The sequence below is a fragment of the Balaenoptera acutorostrata genome, chromosome 4 (genome assembly GCF_949987535.1).
Source record: "Balaenoptera acutorostrata chromosome 4, mBalAcu1.1, whole genome shotgun sequence".
NCBI classification, from domain to species: Eukaryota; Metazoa; Chordata; class Mammalia; order Artiodactyla; family Balaenopteridae; genus Balaenoptera; species Balaenoptera acutorostrata.
The window spans coordinates 122,862,756-122,876,185 of record NC_080067.1 but is presented as its reverse complement, the minus strand read 5'-3'; the positions used below and the strand labels follow the sequence as shown (position 1 = coordinate 122,876,185).

Here is a 13,430-nt window from a genome sequence, read left to right as displayed (position 1 = left end):
ATCAGGAAAGGTCCATTTTTTTTTCCCTAATGATATTCCTTGCTCTGAAGTCTACTTTGTATATAACTACCCAACTCTCCTGTATTTAGTAATTGCATAATACATCTTTTTTCCCATCCTTTTATTTGAACCCTATCTGAAATTTTACATTTCAAGTGTGATTCTTACTGTCTTTTTTTTTTTTATTGTTGTTTTAGTCCAACATGCTCATTTACCTTTATTATAACTATCAATGTGATTGGGTTAAATCTATGACCTTACTCTACAATTTCTATTTGTTTCAGAGTTTTTTCTTTATCTTTTTTTTTTTTTCCTTTTGTTGTTGTTTTCTTCTTCTTTTCCTGTTATGTTTTTGGTTAAGTATTTTTGAATATCATTTTATCTCCACTCAAATTAATATCTACACCTCAATTCTCAATTTTTTTAGTGATCACTCTGTGTTGAAGGTTTATATATGCATACTTAAGTTATCACAGTTTACTTTCAAATAATATATCTCTTCTCTACTTTATGACAGTATACTGCCATTCCTCCCTCCTGTTTTCTGTGCTATTTGTGTCATACATTTACAAACCCTACCATACATTTATAAATCCCAGCATATTGTTTTTATTTTTTATTTAAATAGTCTACTTTGTGTGTGTGTGGAGTACAGTGTACTATATTCTTTCTTTTTTAAAAGGTTTCTTTTTTTAACTGCATGAAAGATTCTTTAAATTCTATAGTGTTTTACAATTTTCAAAAGTTTCACACATTTAATTTCCCATAATAACCCTTTTTCTCCCTTACCCCTCTATTGCTCCTCTCCCCTTCCTTCTTCCCACTGATAACCACTAGTTTGTTCTCTATGTCTGTGAGTCTACTTTTTTTTTTTTTTTTTATAGAAAGTCTTTATTTATTTATTTTATTTATTTATGGCTGTGTTGGGTCTTCGTTTCTGTGCGAGGGCTTTCTCTAGTTGTGGCAAGTGGGGGCCATCTCTTCATCGCGGTGCGCGGGCTTCTCACTATCACAGCCTCTCTTGTTGCGGAGCACAGGCTCCAGACACGCAGGCTCAGTAATTGTGGCTCACGGGCCCAGTTGCTCCGTGGTATGTGGGATCTTCCCAGAACAGGGCTCGAACCCGTGTGCCCTGCATTGGCAGGCAGATTCTCAACCACTGCGCCACCAGGGAAGCCCCGAGTCTACTTTTTTGTTTATTCAATTGTTTGTTGTATTTTTTAGATTCCACATATAAGTGATATCATACATTATTTGTCTTTCTCTGTCTGATTTATTTCACTTAGCATAATGACCTCCAAGTCCATCTACATTGCTGCAAAGGCAAAATTTCATTCTTTTTTATGGCTGAGTAACATTCCATTTCATATATATATATATCTATATATATATATATATATATATTTTTTTTTTTTTTTTTCTTTTTGGATGTTTCTGCATGTAAAACATATCATGGGCTTTTAGAGGTAGGAAACCCCTTTCTATTTCATACCAAATTATAAGATTCTCTAGAAATAAGACATTATGCTCAAATATCTAAAATGGAATTAAGAATAGAATATAGGGGCTTCCCTGGTGGCGCAGTGGTTGAGAGTCTGCCTGCCAATGCGGGGGACACGGGTTCGAGCCCTGGGAAGATCCCACATGCCACGGAGCAGCTAGGCCCGTGAGCCACAACTACTGAGCCTGTGCGTCTGGAGCCTGTGCTCCACAACAAGAGAGGCCGCGATAGTGAGAGGCCCGCACACCACGATGAAGAGTGACCCCCACTTGCTGCAACTAGAGAAAGCCCTCGCACAGAGACGAAGACCCAACACAGCCAAAAATAAATAAATAAATAATAAAATAAAATAAATTTAAAAAAAAAGAATAGAATATAATTTTCAGACAAGTGGCAAACTACTCTGGTACTCAGGTCAAAATCATTAATATAATGGCTATGACTACCTACTTCAGAGACAACATGAAAAAGGAATGGGCATTTTCAAGAGGAAAAACATGAACAGAGGAAAGAACTGGAAAAAATTCCATCAAAGTCCCATAGGCTCTAACCATGTCTAATGTTCTTCCCTAAACCAATCTCTGTGGCCACAGAATGCAGTACCATGGTTGGCTTAGTCTGAGCCAGCATTGGAACCCCTTTCAAAAGAGACAAAAATTTGGGAGCCTTCAGCATGAAGACGACATGTAAAGCCACTTAAATGAATAAGATCACCCAGGAAGAAAATTTAGAGAAGAACCCCAGGAGGGCTCAAGAAGAAAGAACTTTTTCAAGAGGAAAAACATGAACTATATATATATATATATATATATATATATATATATATATATATATATATCACATATATATATATATATCACATCTTTATCCATTCATCTGTCGATGGACGTTTAGGTTGCTTTCATACCTTGACAATTGTAAATAATGCTGCTATGAACATTGGGATGTATGTATCTTTTCAAATTAGTGTTTTGGGGTTTTGTTTTTTTGTTTTTTTTGTTTTTTGTTTTTGGATATATACCAAAGAGTGGAATTGCTGGGTAATATGGTGGTTCTACTACTTTTAGTTTTTTGAGAAAATTCCATACTGTTTTTGACAGTGGCTGCACCAATTTACATTCCCACCAGCAGTGTATGAGGGTTCCCTTTCTCCATATCCTTGTCAACACTTGTTATTTTTGTTCTTTTTGATGATAGTCATTCTGATGGGTGTGAAGTGGTAACTCACTGTGCCTTTGATTTTCATCTCCCTGATGATTAGAGATGTTGAGCATCTATTCATGTGCCTGTGGGCCAATTATCTTTTAAGTATATTAAAAATGAGGACAATTTTCTTTTATATTTACTCATATTTACTGTTTCTGGTGTTCTTAATTCCTTTGTATAGATTCAAATCTCAATCTGGTATACTTTTCCTGTGCCCCCCAAATTTCCTTTAACATTCCTTTTAGTGCAGATTTTCTGGTGGAAAATTTTTTCAGCACATGTTTATCTGGATTCTTTACTTCACTTTTTTGAAGGGTATTTATGCTGTGGCCTCAGGGTTTTAACCAGCAGAAGGCGATGTGCCTCTCCACAGTTGGAGATGGGGAGGCACACCTAGACCTCCAGGCTCTCTATGAAACTGGAGTCCTTCCTGGTCGTGGCACTGAATTTGTAGATGAGGTTGTTTCAATTCAAGGCTTGACAAGAAAAGAGAATAGTTGCTCTCAACAGTCTGCTAGAACAATAAAAATATTACTAGGAAATGTTAATAGTTTACTTGTAATAGAGCAATAGGAATTTGTAGTGTCATTCAAATATTGAATTTTTTTTGTTTTTCCTAGCAAGAAGTTTACTAGTGTGAGTTTTAGATTAATTTTCATTCCTGGAGAAGAATTGGTCTAGGTTTGCTTTCGATGTATGTCTGTTTGTTCTCTCCAAGGCAGTGCTTGTTTATGTTTTTCCTCTTGAAAATGCCCATTCCTTTTTCATGTTGTCTCTGAAGTAGGTAGTCATAGCCATTACATTAATGATTTTGACCTGAGTACCAGAGTAGTGTGCCTCTTGTCTGAAAATTGTATTCTATTCTTAATTCCATTTTAGATATGTGAACATAATGTTTCTAGAGGATCTTATAATTTGGTACAAAATAGAAAGGGGTTTTCCACCTCTAAAAGCCCATGATATGTTTCACATGCGGAAGCACCTAGACTTTGTAAGGACAGGTTGATAGCCAGAGCTTATATTATACAGCAATACAATTAGTGACTTACCTCTTGCCAATATGTTTTCTCATTATATATTGGAACTCATGAATTATGATGCCACTTTTCTTCATTCTGTGATAGAAGTTTTGCCTATCATATTCTAAAGCTAATCACCATCAGAGAGGCAGTTGTATATATCTTGATAGACCCAGCTCTGTTATATACTGGTGTGTGACTTTTGGCAAGATACTGAACTTCTGATCCTCAGTTCCCATTTCTGACATTTGTTTAGCTCACAGGGTTATTGTGAGTTTAATGAGATAATGCACGTAAACCACTGTTACAGTATCTGCCACACTGATGAAATCAATGTCAAGGATTATTTTAATTAGCTTTTATGTTCAGTGAAATACATGAAATTAAATAAAATTGAATCCTCTCCATTATGGATACTTCAGGAAGCATGGAGAGAACACAAGAGAGATAAACAGTTGAATGGATAAATGTTAATGTTTTTATAATTTAATGGAATGTCTTAGTAACTATGATATAAAGAGAATGCAAATGGTTTCTTGAGAAGCTTTTTGTTGTAAAGCAGTACTAATGGTACAACACAATAGAAAGGTCACTGGGCTTTGTATCAGCAGACTTTGCTTTATCATGGCTCTGTCACTTCCTATTACCTAATATTTGCAAATATAGCTATTATCCTTTCTGGCCTTATGTAGGAGATAAACTGCTTCTGGAGCCCTTTAACAAAAGTGAGAAAGGTTCTGATGCTCTGTCTGGAAGGACCATTGGTAGCCATGAAGAGACGAGCTATACTCCTGAAGTAAGTAACTGAATGCCACTTGTTACGGGCTGAATTGTGTCCCCCCCCCCCACCCCCACCCTGAATTTACGTGTTGAAGTCCTAGCTCCTAGTACCACAAAATGGGACTGTATTTGGAGATATGGCCTTTAAGAAAATAATTAAGGTTGAATGATGTCATTGGAGTGAACCCTAATCCAATATGACTGATGTCCTTATAAGAAGAGGAGATTAGGACACAGACATACACAGAGGGAAGACCTTGTGAAGACACAGGCAGAACACAGCCACCTACAAGGCCTTCAGAAAAAACCAACCCTGCTGACACCTTGATCTTGGACTTCTAGCCTCTAGAACCATGAGAAAATAAATTCCTGTTGTTTGAGCCACCTGGTCTATGGTACTTTGTTATAGCAGCCCTAGCAACTAATACACCACCTGTCACCTTTGCCCAGAGTGTCCCTGTTAACCTGGCTTCTTCAAGGGCTTGGGGACTTCAGTATGTGGGTAATATCATAAACTTATGAGCAGCCCTCTTCATGCTTCCCTTAAATAAAAAGAATTAAATTAAATGTCTGCAAAGTGAAAAATGACTGAACTCACATTTGAAAGACTGTTTTCCTTTAAATGCTGGGGTTTGACAATATGTCACAGATTAAAGCCCATCAAGATATGGCAATGTGGCTAGCTGTGGCTCTTCTCTGAACCCATGAACTAAGTTCCCTTTACACAGAAAGATTCCTCTAAAGGAGGAGAGCAAAGAAAAAAGATAGGCACATCTTTCTAGTTTCCAGAGATTGATATATGAATATTAGATGCTGCTGTCTAGCCTAAAAGGAAAGTGAGTGTGCCTTCAAGGCAAATGTACTGAAGGAGTGACTGCCTTTAGGAAGCCAAAGGGATAGTTCAGATAATCTGACTATTACAAAAGCTCACTAGGGAAGACCTCATGTTCTGAATGTTAAATTTTCAGGTGGTTCTTTTGCCGTCAAAAGCAGCAGGTTCATTGCAAAATGTGGGTGACTTGCAACAGCATTTTAAGTTAACAGCCAGTATTTGTTTGTTGTTGCTGCCATAACAAATTACCTCAAATTCAGCAGCTTAAAACAACACCCATTCCTTATCTTATAGTCCTTGAAGTCAGAATCTGGGCATAACATGGCTCAGCTAGGTTCTCTCAGCTCAGCACCTTCTAAATGCTGAAATCAAGGTGCCAGCCAGCCTGGGCTCTTACCTGGAGGCTCTGGGGAAGAGCCTGCTTCCAAGCTCACTGGTGGTTTTTAGAATCCAGTTGTAGGACTGAGGTCCCCATTTCCTTAACCCCCTTCTTTTTCAAGCCAACAGTAGCAGGTCAAATCCTTCTCCTGCTTTGACTCTCTGACTTCCTCTTCTGCTACCAGCTGGAGAAAGATCTCTGATTTTAAGGGCTCATGTGATTAGATTAGGTCTACCTGGATAGTCTCCCTATTTTAAAGTCAGCTGATTAGTGATCTTAATTACATCTTCCAAGTTCCTTTTGCTATATAATCTAATATATTCCTGGGAGTAATGAACAAATATTACAGGAGCCAGAATTCTGCCAATCACACATCTTTAAGTGATATTCTCTTAGCTTACCTAAATGAATTTTTATTTCATTTTGGAATAGTTATGAACATGTAGGTAGCATTTAAATAATGGCATTTTGACTTCCATGGATGCACATGTCTTTGCATTTTTATTTTTTATGATAAAACCTTCATTTTCTTTACTGACTTACAAACCCAGGCTCAACTGAATTTTTTGATACTGATGGATGACTCTCATGGTTATCTCTGGACTACTTGCATAGCAAGTCTATTACTTTGGTCTTAGTCATGAAATGGGACTTTTTAAAGACTTCCAGGTGTGAATACACGTAAAGAAAATACATTAGTTCTAAATGAAAAAAAAAACCCTTTGTCAGTGGTTCTCAAACTTTCAGCTGCTTCAGAATCACCTGGAGACCTTGTTAAAACATAAATTGCTGGGCTGCACTCTTGAGTTTCTGATTCAGTATCTATGAGATGGAGCCTTGATAATTTGCATTTTTAGTGAGTTCTTAGTAATAATATTACTACTAGTCCAGCGTCCATGCTTTGGAAACCATTGCTTTAGTTTGTTTTATTTTTATTTTTTTCTATTTATGAAAAAGCACACATTTGCTGCTTCATGTCTCTGGAGATACCTGTAATATACATGTTACTATAAGTATTTTATACTTATCCCATCAAATAATGTGCATAGAGTAGAAACCTGAGAAAAAAAGTGACATGGAAAGAAAGGAGCCTGGTCATTAACGATACTTAGGACATTTCCTTATATGTACCATGCAATGATGAGTTTGTTTTTAATCTCTTATTTATTTTCTTGCTTTATCTAAATATGACCCTATAAATATTACACATAAGACAGTAAGAGGGTCTGGTGACAATGGAGAGCCAAAGAAGAAAGTGAATTGTTAACATTCAAATGTTTCCATTGGAAGTAAAATGTTCAGGGGAAATTTTTTTAATCCTGATTTAAATCTCATGCTTCATCTACTGAACCAAATACTCATGCTTCATCTACTGAAAGAAATAAGAAATATCTGCTAAAACTTTATCCCAAAATGTAGTAAAGTACTTTTGTCAGTGGTATAATTATCCACACTGAATAAGGCTATGTCTATTCAGAAATGTTTGTTATCTCCTTTTCATGGGGAAGGAGAAATATAAAATATTTCATTGTCAAGGTGGGAAATCTTTCACCAAAGTAGGATATTGTTTCTTACAGATGACAGTTATTTCTTTCACGTTATGAAATTCCTATTGATGGTAATTATCACTAATTCTAATGAAGATAATATTGATGAATTGGTTATCATAATAGTGGTTACTATTTATTAATATCTAGTATATAATACCAGATATTACTATGTAAAAGAAAGGTCAAAACTCGAATCTGTAAATGGAGACATTGAAAAAACATTCTCTGTTCAATTTAGTGAACGTGGCAAGGTTACATGTAAGATACAGTAGACATGGGCTTTGGAAGCATAGAAGCGAGTGGAAGTTTCAGAGGAGATGAAAAGAATTCTGATCAAAGAAGAGGGAAAAAGATGATAATGAAAAGAGTTACTTTCCCTTTTCTCCATGATGTCACAGTGGATTTCTACTTCTCTTTTCTGGCTTGTTTTCTTCAGTACAGCTCTAGCCAGTCTGCTAGCTTCTTAGAACCTCATTGGGAAAAGCAGGAAAATATATTCCTCAATACCTCCAATATTCTACATGGAATCTTTTGAAGTCCAGGGAATCTGACTCTGAAATAAGTTCCCCCAAGCACCCCTGCTTAGAAGGAAAGAGCACCAAAGGCCATGGGAGAGAGCAAATGGGTTTTACACCTTGACATTGTTAAGAAATTTCTAGTGTCTACATGCAATTTTGATACTTAGATTTTTAATATATGTGTTTTGAATTTTAATAAACTGAAAATGATTTATACTATGAGTTTGTGACAAGAATAGACTTAAGAGCAATGTCAAAAGTCAATATGCAGCCCAGCACTGGGCTGAGGCTCTAGTTGCCGGGGGCAGTTCATGACCAAATAGGCAGATAGCTATGTATCCTGTGTAGGGTGGGCCATTTTTACATAATGGTGACAATGAATTGGAAGCAAATGAACAAAACTGCCAGTTGGTAAACCTTGGGTTTACCTCAGATCGTTAATGATTCATGAAATCTGGAATAACAGCCCTAAGAATTCTCCCTTATTATCAGCAAGTTTGTTGCTGTTCAAAGATGCTTCCCTGGGAGCTTAGAAACTTGAAGCAACTACAAAAGTTCCAGAGGGTTTTGTCACATAAGAAGCCAGAGACAAATATCTGCTAGGTGCCACTGTATATTTTCTTTCTTCAAGTTACGAATTGCTACTATGAATCCTAGAACCAGATAGCACTCATGCAACGTACTTTGAGATTAAGTGGCTGATCCATCAATGGGAGTGAATTTACACGTGTAGAAATGTCTTTCAAACCAGAATGTAGCAGCATGTGGGTCTAGAAGGGTCAATAATAGGTATTAAAATCCTGCCAGATAGGTTTGGGACCCATTTGTTTGTTGTGTATATGATGTGGCAGAGGTCCTGGTTACAACAGCGGCCTATTTCTGTTTGAAGGTTGTTATATTTGGGGAGAAGGGAGGGCTTTTCTTACTCTGACTTAGCTTCTAAGAGATATGGTAAGAGAAAGGGAAAAGTTAATGGAGAAAACAAAATACGCTGTGGCCTTGGGGAATATTCTGCAGAGAAGAAGTACAACAATGTTCTTTTTCACCAGCTTCATGAAGTGTAACGACTGGTACTAAAGAGACAGAAATACTAGTTTAAAGTGCATGTGATGCACCAGGCGCTAGGCTAGATGTTTACATCTGATTCCAATTATCAACCAATTTGGGGAAACTGAGGCTCAGAGTAGCAGAAGGAATATGGCTGGATTGTAAGTCCGGGTGTATCTGGCTCCCAAGCCCACCCCACATCCTGAAGTGCTGCCAAAATCTGATTGGAACAGCCACCGTGACCTGCATGACTTTTGCAAAAGTCACAGTGTTCTCATATGTAAAACAGTAGATCATCTTCTAAGGTTTAATCAAAAATCAAAAAAAACATGACTGCATTCCCAGGAAATTAAAAGAATTTCACAAGGGCATTGGCAAAATCTCTTCTACCACAGGCTAAGTAATTTCCCCCAACTTTGTAAAAACACTCACACCCATTTAACTTCAGTTTATTCAAAGTCCTTTGGGTGTAAATAAATGAGAAGTTTTAACAAGGTAATTACTTTTAGAAAATAGATAGCATAACAAATTACAGAACAATTGGCACCAGGAATAACTTTCTTGGTTTTACTCCTTCTAGACTGGCTAATTTATTTTCATTCCCCAAGAGGAGTAAGGAACGTTGAGCGTGGCCCTAATTAAAGTCCTGTCACAAGTGTCATAGTAATTTAGGCTCGCACTAAAGCCTTGACTTCAGCTGCAAATCTCTAAGTGACCTGGTCCCTGCTCACCTCTCCAGCTCATCTCCCACCTCTCACGTGAAGCCACATTAGCCCTCTTGCTGTTCTTTGAACACTCCAGACTCTACTCTACTACTCTAATCTCTACTACCCCAGGCCTTTCTCTTCTCATTGCCTGGAATGCTCTTCCCATGGATACTTTCCTGGCTTATTCCCTTGCTTTATTCAGATTTTGACACTAAGGGCTCCGCATCACAGTGGAGTTGTTGGACCACGCCGGCTTAAAGAGTGTGTTCCGTCTACCCCCATGGGCCCTCTCTATACTTTTGCTCTGCTCTGTTTTTCTTCATAGAACTTACTCTTATACCGCACATTTATTTTTTTATTTATTCCCCAAACCCTTCAATAAAACCCCACTAGAAGCTCCAAGAGTGCAAGGAACATGCTTATCTTGTTTTATCAGTCTACTCTAGCTCCTAAGACAACCCTGGTCAAGCCAATGCCCAATAAATGCCGTATTTGCTGAATCAATTGAATGCATGGTTGTAACTTTTGTTTAAAATATTTAAAAGTATTTCATCTGAATAAAGCTTCTCATGGAAATTAAAACCAGGCAAAAGGGCTCATCAGATTAATTTTTTTTCTCTGTCTTTGCCTTCAGCAGCAGTCTGAAAATTCCTGGGATAGGGCAAGACACAGAAGCTGGCATCAATTTAATTAGAGAGGAGCCATTTGAAATAGCAGAGTCACTTTGAGCCCGTGTTAATGAGGGAAATCTGACGTTGCAGCTGGGGCTCCTCTCCCGGCTGTGTTGCTACTGCCTTGCACACGTGGCTGGAGTACGGTCCCCTGCACCCAGGCTGCCGCTGAGACGGCAGGTGGTGCCACCTGCCTGGGCAACCAGGGCATCTCCCGTGGGAAGGTCAGCCATGCAGTGTCATTCACGTGACGACATGCAGGAGCCCTTTCCTCTACAGCAGGTGTTTGGGAGTGAAATGTATGAGGATCCCGGAGTCAGGAACTGGGATAAAACCTGCTTCCTAGGATGCCAGTATATGGAATAACTACATCTGTGAGTGATAAAGAGATTGAGAGGAGAAAGGCAAGCGGTGGGGAGCGGGGAGGGGGGGCGGGGAGCGGGCAGGATAACTTGCTTATCTGTCCGTTCATGTTCACGTACTCCAGGAGAGAGGGGTTCCCAGGATGCTTCAACGAGCCTTAGATGCATTCCTCACATACAGGTTTACTCTCTCAGTTTTGAGAGTATGCTGTGAAGAAAATGTTCATTTATATTAATGACATTTTATTTCAAAATGGAACCTTTTTTTAAAAAGTGGACCCTATAACCCATGTTGTTGAAAGCCTACTATGTGACAGTCTTTGCACTAGCAACTGAGGCCACAAAGTATAACAAAACATGATTCTTCTCGACAAGGTGGGGTATGTAAACAATGTTTTAGGTACCCTGTGAGAGGTACGAACAAGATGTTATGGGCTCCCCATGGAGAATGTGTCAGTAATTGGGGGAAGCAGGGAAGGTTTCAGTTAGAAGATGATGGGTGAATTTGAAAGACAGTGGGAATTTTTCAGGCAGAAATGTCGGGGAAAATTTGCACCATGCAAAGAGAGCAACAGATATCAAAACAATGAACTGGATTTTAGTAATGGCAAGAATTTCGGTTTGGCTGGAGCGTAGGGTGTGTTTTTGTGTGTGTGCGTGTGTCCACTTGGGTGGGTATATCAATGTTTGTTCAGGAAAATTTCAGGCACTTTCTAAATTTCAAGGTTGTAATGTTTAATTCAGGGAATTAGAAGCTTATATTCATTGGAAGGCCTTGGGGAGATAAAGACTACTGTAGTGCAGAATATCTATGGAATGATTCTCAAAAGCCACTCAGAAGGTGCTTCAGATCTCATAACCACACAAGCACCTGCTTGCAATATCTGAGAAATAATGCCCTCTTTTTCTCTTTACCTTCCAAATCTTGTATGGTGCCTCTCAATGGTTGATTCTAACTCAAAACATCATAGGAAGGATATTCCCAGCATCCTCTTTGTTCTTGGCTTCTTCCAACCTTAGGGAGACTAGAATGCTGCTGAACTGATGGGAGACAAGTGAGTTCAGTGAGATAGGTAAGTTTGGCTGGCGTCCTGTTGTAAGGCTTTCATGACACAGTACGTGCTTGTACTTTATCTTAGAATTGTTAAATGTCTTAACACAGGGAACGAAATGATTAACTGAGTTTCAGAAAGATTAATCTGTTACTTTTATTACCAGAAAACTAATTCCATAAATTTACAGAGGAAAAAATTAGGGAAGAAACCTATGACATTCTGGTAATTATGCGAAGTTTGGATTAAAGGAATAAAGGTAGAAGACAGAGAGGCCAGTTGCTTTCCAAGCTCTTTCCTTGCCTTAACAAACAAGTTTTGATTCTGTAAACATTAAATTAAATTAGCACCTCTAGTTGTGCTTCCAGAAAGAGAAGTGCCCAGAGAGTCTCCACTTTCATACTTCTCAGCCCTTATTCAACTGACTGGAAACAAAAGTCTGTCTCTGCAAAGGTCACCCATGACTTCTGTGGCAGAGAATTCTAGCTGTCTATTGGAAATCTGCATTGCCCTTGTACAGCTGGAAAGTGGCTGCTTGACTATGGACTATCGTTCCCAAGCCCTTTGTATCTACATGGGACCATATGACTGAATTCTGTTCCTTGGAATATGGGTAAAAGTGAAATATACCACATCTAGAACTGGTGCGTAAAAGCCTTCCGCACCATCTAATGAACTCTTTTCCCAACTGCAGGCCAGATGAAGCCCTGCTGGATGACCTTGGAAGCCACATAATAAAAAAGTCTCTAGGAACTTAGGTTCGGGGACCAGCTTTACCCCAGCACTACACTGCCACCACCAACACCAACTGAACCTTATATAAGCAAGAAAAATACTTCTATTTCACTAAATCACTGGCATTTTGGAGCTTTTCTGTTCCATAGCTGGTAATATTTTTCTTTATGTTACTCTGTAGCACTAAGTACCATCTCTTTAGCACGTGATGCTGGTGGGCATTTAAGAGCGAATGTCTTTTGGCTACCTGAAAATGTAGATAAGGTATTTAGGAGGGTCTGAATATACAGGATTTTGGAGTCATTGGCACATAGGTAGAAGTTGAAACCGTAGGTAGGATGGTTCAGGAAAAATGGATAGAATGAGAAAAGAGGGCCAAAGTAGGAATCTTGGGGAGTCCAGCAGTAAAGGTGCAGGCAGAGGAACAGGTGGCAGCAAAAAGAGAATAAACTACATTCTGTCCTAGACTTCATGAGAATTCAAAGGAAGTAGGACTAAGTCAAAGGCTGAGGATAAATAATGTTTCACTAGAGTAAGAGAACAAAAGTAAAATTGCTGTGCATTGAGGAGTGAAAAAAGGTAGTGCAAGGAGAGACAGAAACTGCAGCTGATTCTAGATTGTAGCAGTATGGTAAGGAGACACATACCTTGAAGGTCAGCAAAGTGAGAAGATGCATTTTTAGTGTGAAGATGAGTTACATAGGCTTGTAAGCTGAAAGAGAAGAGCCACCAAGAGATGATATATTGAAGATAAAAAAGGAGGTGAACGTTAAAAAGGGCTTGGAGGACACAATAGAATGGAAAATCCATGAGGAGAGGGCCTTCGTCTGTTTTGGTTAACACTGTATCCCCAGCTTTGAATATTCTGACACTAGAAGGCACTCGATAAGCAGTTATTGAAAGAACCCATGAAGAGAGGAAAAGGGAAGGGAGGGGAAGATGAAATCGAGAATACAGATAGAGGTGTTATCTTTGGAAAGATGAGGAACATGCAGATAATGTAGGGGGTGGAGTTTGTGACTGATGGTTGCTATTTTCTCTGTGAGGTAGGAGGCTAGGCCATCTGTTAAA

The 13,430-nt window shown here is 38.6% G+C and overlaps 1 protein-coding gene across 2 annotated transcripts in view; it reads left to right on the top strand.

Annotated features, from left to right (window-relative positions):
• Positions 1-13,430, top strand: part of NRIP1 (nuclear receptor interacting protein 1) — a 258,629-nt gene that overhangs the window by 231,847 nt on the left and 13,352 nt on the right. Inside the window, exon 5 of one of the 2 annotated variants that reach the window (XR_009008156.1) lies at positions 4,419-4,522. The exons of the other annotated variant lie outside the window; for it this stretch is intronic. The gene's annotated coding sequence lies outside the window, so the exon portion shown is untranslated. The remainder of the gene's footprint in view (positions 1-4,418; positions 4,523-13,430) is intronic. 2 annotated transcript variants of the gene reach the window in all.